This window comes from Lipotes vexillifer, unplaced genomic scaffold, assembly GCF_000442215.2.
Source record: "Lipotes vexillifer unplaced genomic scaffold, Lipotes_vexillifer_v1.1 scaffold382, whole genome shotgun sequence".
NCBI lineage: Eukaryota > Metazoa > Chordata > Mammalia > Artiodactyla > Lipotidae > Lipotes > Lipotes vexillifer.
Window position 1 is genome coordinate 9,072,725 of NW_006780611.1, and position 11,053 is coordinate 9,083,777.

The window sequence follows — 11,053 nt, forward strand, 5'->3', positions numbered from 1 at the left end:
AAAAAAAAAAAAAAAAAAGGAAAATTACCTTTAGGTACATCTGTTTCCATGTCAGATTGCTACTATAAATTTTTTGGATTAGCTTTTTTTTTTTTTTTCTTTTTTCATCTTTATTGGAGTATAATCACTTTACAATGTTTTGTTAGTTTCTGCTGTACAACAAAGTGAATCAGTTATATGTATACATATATTCCAATATCCCCTCCCTCCCACCCTCCCTATCCCACTGAGGGTAGTTGTGCATGAAGGCTCTTAAAAAAGAGGGCAAAATCCCTTGATAAAGCAGTTTTGATGGTTTCTAATATATTTTTAAATAGATCTTTATTGGAGTATAATTGCTTCACAAGACTGTGTTAGTTTCTGTTGCACAACAAAGCAAATCAGCCATATGCATACACATGTCCCTATGTCGCCTCCCTCTTGAGCCTCCCTCTCATCCTCCCTATCCCACCCATCTAGGTCATCACAAATCACCCAGCTGATCTCCCTGTGCTATGCAGCTGATTCCTCCAACTCCATTTTTCTTTCTCAGCATTGCTTTGGCTATTCAGTCTTTAGTGTTTCCATACGAATTGTAAAATTTTTTGTTCTAATTCTGTGAAGAATGCCATTGGTAGCTTGATAGGGATTGCACTGAATCTGTAAATGCTTTGGGTAGTATATTCATTTTCACAATATTAATTCTTCCAGCCCAAGAACATGATATATTTCTCCATCTGTTTATGTCATTTTTGATTTCTTTCATCAGTGTTTTATAGTTTTCTGAGTACAAGTCTTTTGCCTCCTCAGGCAGTTTTATTCCCAGGTATTTTATTCTTTTTGTTGCAATGGTAAATGGGAATGTTTCCTTAATTTCTCTTTCTGATTTTTCGTTGTTGGTGTATAGGAATGCCAGAGATTTCTGTGCATTAATTTTGTATCCTGCCACCTTACCAAATTCATTGATTAGTTCTAGTAGTTTTCTGGTGGCATCTTTAGGATTTTCTATGTATAGTATCATGTCATTGGCAAACAGTGACAGTTTTACTTCTTTTCCAATTTGTATTCCTTTTTTATTTCTTTTTCTTCTCTGATTGCTGTGGCTAGGACTTCCAAACTATGTTGGATAAGAGTGGCAAGAGTGGACATCCTTGTATTGTTTCTGATCTTAGTGGAAATGCTTTCAGTGTTTCACCATTGAGTGTGATGCTTGCTGTGGGTTTGTCATATATGGCCTTTATTATGTTGAGGTAGGTTCCCGCTATGCCCATTTTCTGGAGAGTTTTTATCATAAATGGGTGTTGAATTTTGTCAAAAGCTTTTCCTGCATCTATTGAGATGATCATATGGTTTTTTTCCCTTAATATGTTAATGTGGTGTATCACATTGATTAATTTGCATATATTGAAGAATCCTTGCACCCCTGGGATAAATCCCAGTTGATCATGGTGTATGATCCTTTTAATGTGCTGTTGGATTCTGTTTGCTAGTATTTTGTTCAGGATTTTTGCATCTATGTTCATCAGTAATATTGGCCTATAGTTTTCTTTTTTTGTGATATCTTTTTCTGGTTTTGGTATCAGGGTGATGGTGGCTTCGTAGAATGAATTTGGGAGTGTTTCTCCCTCTGCAATTTTATGGAAGAGTTTGAGAAGGATCAGTGTTAGCTCTTCTCTAAATGTTTGATAGAATTTGCCTGTGAAGCCATCTGGTCCAGGACTTTAGTTTGTTGGAAGATTTTTAATTATGGTTTCAATTTCATTACTTGTGATAGGTCTGTTTATATTTTCTAATTCTTCCTGGTTCAGTCTTGGAAAATTGTACCTTTCCAATAATTTGTCCATTTCTTCGTGGTTGTCTGTTTTATTGGCATATAGTTGTTTGTAGTAGTCTGTTATAATACTTTGTATTTTTGCAGTGTCAGTTGTGGTTTCTCCTTTTTCATTTCTAATTTTATTGATTTGTGTCCTCTCCCTTTTTTTTCTTGATGAGTCTGGCTAAGCTAAGGGTTTATCAATTTTGTTTATCTTCTCAAAGAACTAGCTTTTAGTTTTATTGATCTTTGCTATTGTTTTCTTCGTTTCTATTTCATTTATTTCTGCTCTGATCTTTATGATTTCTTTCCTTCTACTGACTTAGGGTTTTCTTTGTTCTTCTTTCTCTAGTTGCTTTAAGTGTAGGGTTAGATTGTTTATTTGAGATTTTTCTTGTTTCTTGAGGTGAGATTGAATTGCTATAAACTCCCCTCTTAGAACTGCTTTTGCTGCACCCCATAGGTTTTGGCCGTCGTGTTTTCGTTGTCATGTGTTTCTAGGTATTTTTAAATTTCTTCTTTGATTTCTTCAGTGATCTCTTGGTTATTTAGTAGCACACTGTTTAGCCTCCATGTATTTGTGTTTTTTACAGTATTTTTCCTGTAATTGATTTCCAATCTCATAGTGTTGTGGTCAGAAAAGATGCTTGATACGATTTCAATTTTCTTAAATTTTCTGAGGCTTGATTCGTGACCCAAGATATGATCTATCCTGGGGAATGTTCTGTGTGCACTTGAGAAGAAAGTGTATTCTGCCAGTTTTGGGTGGAATGTTCTGTAAATATCAATTAAATCTATCTGGTCTATTGTGTCATTTAAAGTTTGTGTTTCCTTATTTATTTTCTGTTTGGATGACCTGTCCATTGGTGTAAGTGGGGTGTTAAAGTCCCCTACTATTATTGTATTACTGTCAATTTCTCCTTTCATGGTTGTTAGCATTTGCCTTATGTATTGAGGTGCTCCTATATTGGTACATAAACATTTATAATTGTTATATCTTCTTCTTGGATTGATCATTTGATCATTATGTAGTGTCCCTCCTTAACTCTTGTAACATTCTTTATTTTAAAGTCTATTTTATCTGATACGAGTATTGCTACTGCAGCTTTCTTTTGATTTCCATTTGTGTGGAATATCTTTTTCCATCCCTTCACTTTCAGTCTGTATGTGTCCCTAGATCTGAAGTGGGTGTCTTGTAGACAGCATATATATGGGTCTTGTTTTTGTATCCATTCAGTCAGTCTGTGTCTTTTGGTAGAGGCATTTAATCCATTTACGTTCAAGGTTATTACCGATATGTATGTTCCTATTACCATTTTCTTAATTGTTTTGGGTTTGTTTTTGTGGGTCTTTTTCTCTTGTGTTTCCTGCCTAGAGAATTTTCTTTAACATTTGTTGTAAAGCTGGTTTGGTGGTGCTGAATTCTCTTAGCTTCTGCTTGTCTCAAAAGCTTTTGACTTCTCCATCGTATCTGTATGAGATCCTTGCTAGATAGAGTAATCTTGGTTGTAAGTTTTTCTCTTTCATCACTTTAAGTATATCCTGCCACTCCCTTCTGGCCTGCAGAGTTTCCACTGAAAAATCAGCTGATAACCTTATGGGGACTACTTTATATGTTATTTTTGCTTTTTTCCCTTGATGCTTTTAATATTTTTTCTTGAATTTAATTTTTGTTAGTTTGATTAACATGTGTCTTGGTGTGTTTTTTCTAGGGTTTATCCTGTATGGGACTCTCTGTGCTTCCTGGACTTGGGTTACTATTTCCTTTCCCATGTTAGGGAAGTTTTTGACTGTGATCTCTTCAAATATTTTCTCAGACCCTTTCTTTTCCTCTTCTTCTTCTGGGACCCCTATAATTCGAATGTTGATGCATTTAGTGTTGTCCCAGAGGTCTCTGAGATTGTCTTCAATTCTCTTCATTCTTTTTTCTTTATTCTGCTCCTTGGCAGTTATTTCCACCATTTTGTCTTCCAGCTCACTTATTTGTTCTTCTGCCTCTGTTATTCTATTATTGATTCCTTCTAGTGTATTTTTCATTTCAGTTATTGTGTTGTTCATCTCTGTTTGTTCTTTAGTTCTTCTAGATCTTTGTTAATCAATTCTTGTATTTTCTCAATCCATGCCTCCATTCTATTTCCGAGATTCTGGATCATCTTTACTATCATTACCCTGAATTCTTTTTCAGGTAGATTGCCTATTTCCTCTTCATTTATTTGGTCTTATAGGTTTTTACCTTGCTCCTTCATCTGTGACATATTTTTTGCTGTCTCTTTTTTTTTTTTTTTTTTTTAATGAGCGGGATTGTGTTCCTGTCTTACTGTTTGTTTGGCTCGAGGCTTCTAACACTGGAGTTTGTACGCTATTGGGTAGAGCTGGGTCTTGGTGCTGAGATGAGGAACTTCATGAGACCTCACTCCAATGAATATTCCCTGGGGTCTGAGGTTCTCTGTTAGTCCAGTGGTTCAGATTCAGAGCTCCCACTGCAGCAGCTTTGGCCCAACCCCCAGCTCATGAACCAAGATCCTGCAAGCCATGTGGGGTGGCAAAAAAAAAAGAACAATAACAAAGTAAAAAAATTAGACTAGGAAACTAACAGATATGTTAGAAAGAATATAAAAATAAAAATATAGATGAATCAACAAACGGAACGTACATCAGTACCACAATAGTAAAAAAGAGGAGGAGGGAAAAGAAAAAAAAGGGGGGGAGGCCTTGACTGTGGAGGGCGGGGCCTAAGCAAGGGCGAGATTTGGGTGGTGGCTGGGGCCTATGCTTAGGACGCACAGGGCTGGAAAAGGCCCTGAGGGGTGTGGGAGGTGGGGCTTAGGCTCAAGGAACAGAAGGGGCCGAGGCATGCCCCTCACCCCTGGTCTCAGAGGGCAGGGGACCTCACCTGGAAGCCCAGCAGGCTTCCTGGACTCGAGTGGGCAGGGCAATCGCCCTCCACTTCTCTCCCGTTCCTCCTGGAGGGCCCTCCCGCCTGCCTCTCCTGATCTCCCCAGCCTCAGGGGTGCCGACCCTGTCTGGCCTCCACTTCTCCTCCCCGCTGAGTCCCCCCACGTCCTGCCGGTTCACTCTGGGGTTCCTCCCGTCTCCTTGGGTGTCAGAGTTCCCCACCAGCGGCTGGCAGTCGCCCTAGTTGTGGGGAGATGCTAACTCTGCATCTTCCCACACTGCCATCTTGACTCTGCCTCTGGATTAGTTTTGACTTTTCAGAAAAACATCTCATTAAGTATTCAGTATTTTGTGATGGAAACTCTGTATTGCAGCTTTACTCTGTTACCTTAACCCAGGAGTCAGCTACTGAATATTTAGACTTGCTTTCGTAGGGACTGTTCATTTCTTCTTGTCCCTGTTGCTGAGTATATAATACAGTTGTGGGTTTTCCTGTTTACCATTATTATTGAGTAAGAACTGCTGGCAGTCTCCCAAATTTTGTATGCTATTGTTAGCAAAATGCTGAAATAAAATTGCCTCAACTCCCTTTTTAAGATCTCCTGAAACATACAAAACGGCAGCTGTAGAGGGTTTGGAGTGCTGAGGTCCTGCGAGACTAAGGCTTTCTTGCTCCTGGGCATCGTGGCCTGAGTCCCTCCTGACCCTATGTTGCTTCTTTGAGAGTCCGCCAAGCAGAGCCTGGCTCTGGGGTGAGGCGCAGGGTGGGGTTGTCCCGGAGGCAGCTGCAGCTGCATAGCCACAGGCGTTCGGGTGCTCCCTGCGCACACACCGGGCTCCACAGCTGCGGCCCCTCCCTCCGCCCGGAGCCTCAGGGCATCAAGAGGGTGAGGAATGGCAGCAGAACCGGGGCTCAGGTCCAAGGAGGAGAGTGGCGCCGTCCGAGCTCGGGCCTGGGGGCTGTGCCTTCCCCTACTGCTTTCTCTCCAGGTACAACTCAGATTTTCACAACTGAAGACCTGATTTCTACACATACTCATCCACCCTTCATCTTTCCCAGAATAATATGACTCAAGAAAGAGGTTATACTTTCAAAGGAACTTTTAATTACCGTTATTAGGAAGTTTGTCATTAGGCCGGTGTCCATGGGGAGATTTTTAGCTCGTGGAATGTGTTTTCCGGCAAAGATCCAGTTAGAAAATAAAATGCTACTTTGCAAAAACAAAAAACAAACGAACAAACAAACAAAAAGATCTCCTGAAACAAAAGTTTGTCCTTTCTCTTTATTTATTAGCTACCTATTTCCAATTTAATTTAAAAAATCTACTTAAACATCTCTGCTTTCTTATTCTTTATCCTTTCTCTGTTTTCATTTGTTTTAAAAAACATGCTTTTCCCCACTAATTTCAAAATTCACCTTTCAAAAACGATTTATCATACTCACATTCTATCTCCTGTGCCTCTGAAGTATTTGTCATGAGTAAATAGGAGCAGAGTAATAAAGTGGAATAATAGACGTGCTGTATGTAGTGAATGCTGTGGCGTTTCCCACATTCCCACTTCAAGATCAAGGCACTTATTCCCTCGGCAGCTGGGAGACTTGGTGCCCGAGGGGTCTCAGCTGAGTTCTTCTCTTCAAATTCCCAACAGCTAAAGAAAGCCTCTTTACCTAAGATCATGCCTCATCCCTGAGAGAACATACTTTCAATGACTTATGGAAGTGGGCCGTCCCCTTTGCTTCAAGGCAGGACAACGGTGAAGAGCCATTCCAGCCCCAGAGCTCCTAGTAGGATTGGCTGAGGCCTCTGCTGCAAACGCATCACAGTTTAATTTCTCCCTTGGCCCAGTCCTGCCTCCCTCATTACTCCCAGATGTGGTTTCTGAGAGTACTCCCTAATGAATCCCCTCGTACAAATCTGGGTCTCGGAGTCTGTTTCCTGGGGAATCCAACCTACAACAATGGCTTTGCCTCAAGATTTATGATATAGGACAAAGATATGTACATAAATGAGGAAAGAATTATAAAGCAAATGGGACAAAATGTTAACAGTTGGTGGATCTGGATGAGAATTCTTTGTGCTATTCTTGCATCTTTTCGGTAAATTTGCTCCAAGATAATGAAATTGTTAAGGTTCCAAACTCATGATTCTGCAAAAGTTAAATATAAACTTGATCACTATGAGGCTTTGAAATCTTACCAGTTTTTCATTAGCCCACTGAATGTTTTCTATGGTAGATATACTTGTTCATTTTTAAAAGTTAATTTTGTTAGATAAATGACGTAGTTTACTTCAATTACACCTAAAAGGACACTGTCAATACATAGCAACAATGTCTAGTAGATGCTAAATAATACATAGAACAGTTTGGGTATTTATGGAGGGTTTCAACTCCAAAATGTGCTGTCACATTGTTAATGTCTGATAGTTTGAACGTCAGTTTGATATCTCATCTGAGAAATATCAAAGGGTTCACCAGTTCTGCTTTGTGGTATTATCTAGTGATACAGGCTCAATGAGATCTATAGCTTCTCTCCACATAGCTTCTGCCAAGTACCTACAGCCGTGGTATCTAAGCACTCATCTTCGAATGACTCAATAGCATCGTTTCCTGCAGCATCTTCGCTTTTTCCTTTGAGGTTTCTCTTTCACATACTAGTACTCCTTGACTGTGACTTCACAGTCTTGATTGATAAATAGCTTGTGATATACAGGGTACTTCATTTCCACTAAGGAACTAAATGTGTGAAGTGTGTTCTCGCCCTCCACTTGATTGTGAAAACCCAGAAAGCAATGTTGTGTAATCACCTAATTAAGCACACCTCACTTCCATTGTTGTGCTGATGCTAAAAAAAATTTCTGAATGAATTTCTGTACACTCAGTATATTCTGACTGCCTGCCTTCTTGCTCCATAAGATAATTTATTATAGGCTTATAACATTTTAGCTATTCTAGGCTAAAATGCATCTCCAAATATGCAAGATATTTTTTTCTTTCACAATCCTTACTATTCTTCAGTTTTCCTCACACTTTACTTCACAATTGACTTCCTGAAATTTTTATTAATCTACTTCTGTGATGTCTAAAACTTAAGTCCATATCATTTCAAGGATAATTTGTTGCTGAATGCTCAAAGAGTGATAATAAAGATAGTTCCTCATTAAATCACTTGAAAGTACATAGATGATCTGAGCCTCAAACTACTGCTGTTTGCCGGTATTACTTATAAAATCTCCAAGTCCAAAATAAGCTCACTTTAATTATTCATTTTCATGTGAAGTTACAAGAAAATGAAAAGTTAGAGCCATAAATGCAAAGTTCTTATTCTTCAGCATCTTTGTCTTATATCATACTTGCTCCTTTTGCCCATGTAGTTCCTTCTGCTTGGAATAATTTCTCCCTCTGTACTTATCAGGATCCTAGCCATCCTTCAAAGCCTTCTTCACATTTTACTTCCTGTTTGAGGCTCTTTCTGATTACTCTGGTACACATTGATTTTTTTTCCTCCTTAGAATTTCTATTCCTAAAGTTAGTTATTTTAAGAAAGTTTGACCTGTAATTGTTCTCTTCTAATTTTTTCCTATAAGTCTCTGTATGTAAGACTTATCTCACTAGTCAGGCTATAAACTTTTTGAAGGCAAGGACCAGGCTATTTTTCTTGTATAATTCCTAAAATGATTTTGAAAAATTATATGCCTCCTAATATGTTTTTAACTGACGTGTGAAATTTTGTCTTAAGTATAGTAAATGCAAAGGATATAATTCAAAATATTGACATTAAAGACAAAAGAAAAGAAAACAAGCAAAACTTTCATGAGTCTTTCAAGAGCATCTAAAGGAATATAAATGCTTTTGTGATTCATATCTGTAGTCATTCATTTGAAACAATACATGGTCTTCTTTAATTATTGGACATTGTACATCATTCCCTTTTCTCCTTGAAGTCATATTTCTATTCCACATCCCTCACAGAATTTTATCCTGATAGAAAGTATGTTTATGCTTGAAAGTTATCTCTACATAAAATATGTATATAAATTGAAATTATTTTTCTAAATTGTCTGTGACCAGAGGCTTTAAGTGGCAAAGTAGTTCTTCTAGATTGACTTACTGTTAAAATTATTTTTAGTACACAGTCGATCAAAACCACATAAATGGGGGCTTCCCTTGTGGCACAGTGGTTAAGAATCTGCCTGCCAATGCAGGGGATATGGGTTCGAGCCCTGGTCCGGGAAGATCCCACATGCCACGGAGCAACTCAGCCCGTGCGCCACAACTACTGAGCCTGCGCTCTAGAGCCCGTGTGCCACAACTACGGAGCCCACGTGCCACAACTATTGAAGCCTGCTCGCCTAGAGCCCATGCTCCGCAACAAGAGAAGCCACCGCAATGAGATGCCCGTGCACCGCAACGAAGAGTAGCCCCCGCTTGATGCAACTAAAGAAAGCCCGTGCGCAGCAACGAAGACCCAGTGCAGCCAAAGATAAATAAATAAATAAATATTTAAAAAAAGAAACAACCACATAAATGTGGTTAAGTACTTATTAAACATAAAGAATAAAATTTTATTGGAAAGATATTTTTTATGAGCTACATGGAACTGTTCATTTACCCATATATGAATATTACTTATTCCTTGAAATAAACAGGGTTCAGCATAAATTCTGTTTCTGTTTTACATTTTTAGAGATGTAAATGCTGAGAAGATTTGTTCACCTAAAATTGGGTGGGGAATAGAAGGTGTTTTATTATAGCAATGTCAATCAATTTTATGAATTCTTTCCAAATAATGTGCCAAAAATTATATAGTGATTTATTATAAAAATGTTTTTCATCTCTTGTCAACTGTTAACTTGATTAGATCTTTCCTTAATGTTGTTGAAAGCAAAGGATTGGAAACACCCCACTTAGAAAAAGATTTGTTAAACAGTCATTGGGAGTAATTTACGTTCTCGATTTCTGGAAATAATACCAAAAACCTTTTGCTAAAATTTATCAAATGACTATTAATTATTCTGGTTACATTTTAATTTAACCCAATATACTCAAAATGTGTGGGAAAAATAAAATGTGTGGGAAAAATAAAAACACGAATTGCAGTGTACCCGTCAATACAAAATTTTTTGAGAAAGTGATTTTATTGTGTCATATGCTTTAAATGAATTTTCATCAAGTCTTCAGAACTGCAGATTTGTTTCATTCAATTATTGGAGAATATTTACCATATTTACCTAGTTGTCAAAGTCGGCCCTCATTGTGAAAACAACCAGTAGAATCAGATTTAAAGTTTCTTTCAGAAAACATCTAACATTATTTAAATAAACATGTAACCAGACATCACTCTGGTTGTATTCACACTCCTTAGTTTTCTTAAGATAAATAGCTAAGGCATGAAGACTTGCCCTAAGTATGTCGCGTTGGTGAAATAAGGTGCGCCTGCCTCTGATGCTTTCTCTGCTCTTCTGTCATGGGACTGTTCCTCAGGAACGATGCATTCTTCAACAGTACTGAGGGATGGAAAGCACAAGGACATTAGATGAGACTTATCAACTGTCTTGCTCCTCCGCACTGTGATATATCTGAGTACCACACATGCTGGTGTGGACCAAAAGAACTGTTGCTTGTGCCATGCTTTGCGATTAAAAGAAATATGTATAAGACAGGACAAACTTTGAAGCTCTGCTTTGGGTTTTTCATGCCTTGATTAAAGGAAGCTTCCCTATACCAGTCGTTTTTACTATTTGGTGCCTTAGAGACAATTACGCTTGTATCTTAAGGGAAGATGCACCATAATAATATGGGTAAAGAAAATGTCTTTCTTTGTAAAGTGGGAGAAAATTGATTATGAAAGGGAAAGGGGAAAGAACCAGCCAGATGCTTCTACACAGTTGCATTCTCAGGCAGATCAGTTTTTGGTAAGAATATATACAGAACTTGTGCATCTGGAAATTGAGTCCTTTAAAGCTATCTATGCCCATAAAGCTATCTATGTACTTAGACTTGGGAAGTCTTCAAGTACCCCCAGAGGTGTGCATATACCAGTTTGAAGATAGATTTCTTATGCTTTTTGTGGTCCCCAATAATATGCTGAAATATAGTTGCTGCTAATACTTTTGTTTACATAGTAATTAACATAGGAAGGAAAGTGATATTAAGACTACAAAAACATTAAATTCAGCAAATATATATAAACAGATGTATCAGCTTATCTTCATTGGCATTTCTTTTTTTAAATTTTGTTTCAATTTTCTTTTTATAAAATAATCTATACATTTCTGACTAATTTTGCCTAGCACACATGAAATTCACACTGCAGGAACAAAGTTCTTTTAAATATTATTAGAATAATTATAATTGTCATTCCTG

The 11,053-nt window shown here is 37.9% G+C and overlaps 1 protein-coding gene across 1 annotated transcript in view; it reads left to right on the top strand.

The window, feature by feature from the left end:
• ENTHD1 (ENTH domain containing 1) overlaps positions 1 to 11,053 on the top strand; it is a 110,442-nt gene that overhangs the window by 28,579 nt on the left and 70,810 nt on the right. The gene's annotated exons all lie outside the window — the stretch shown is intronic.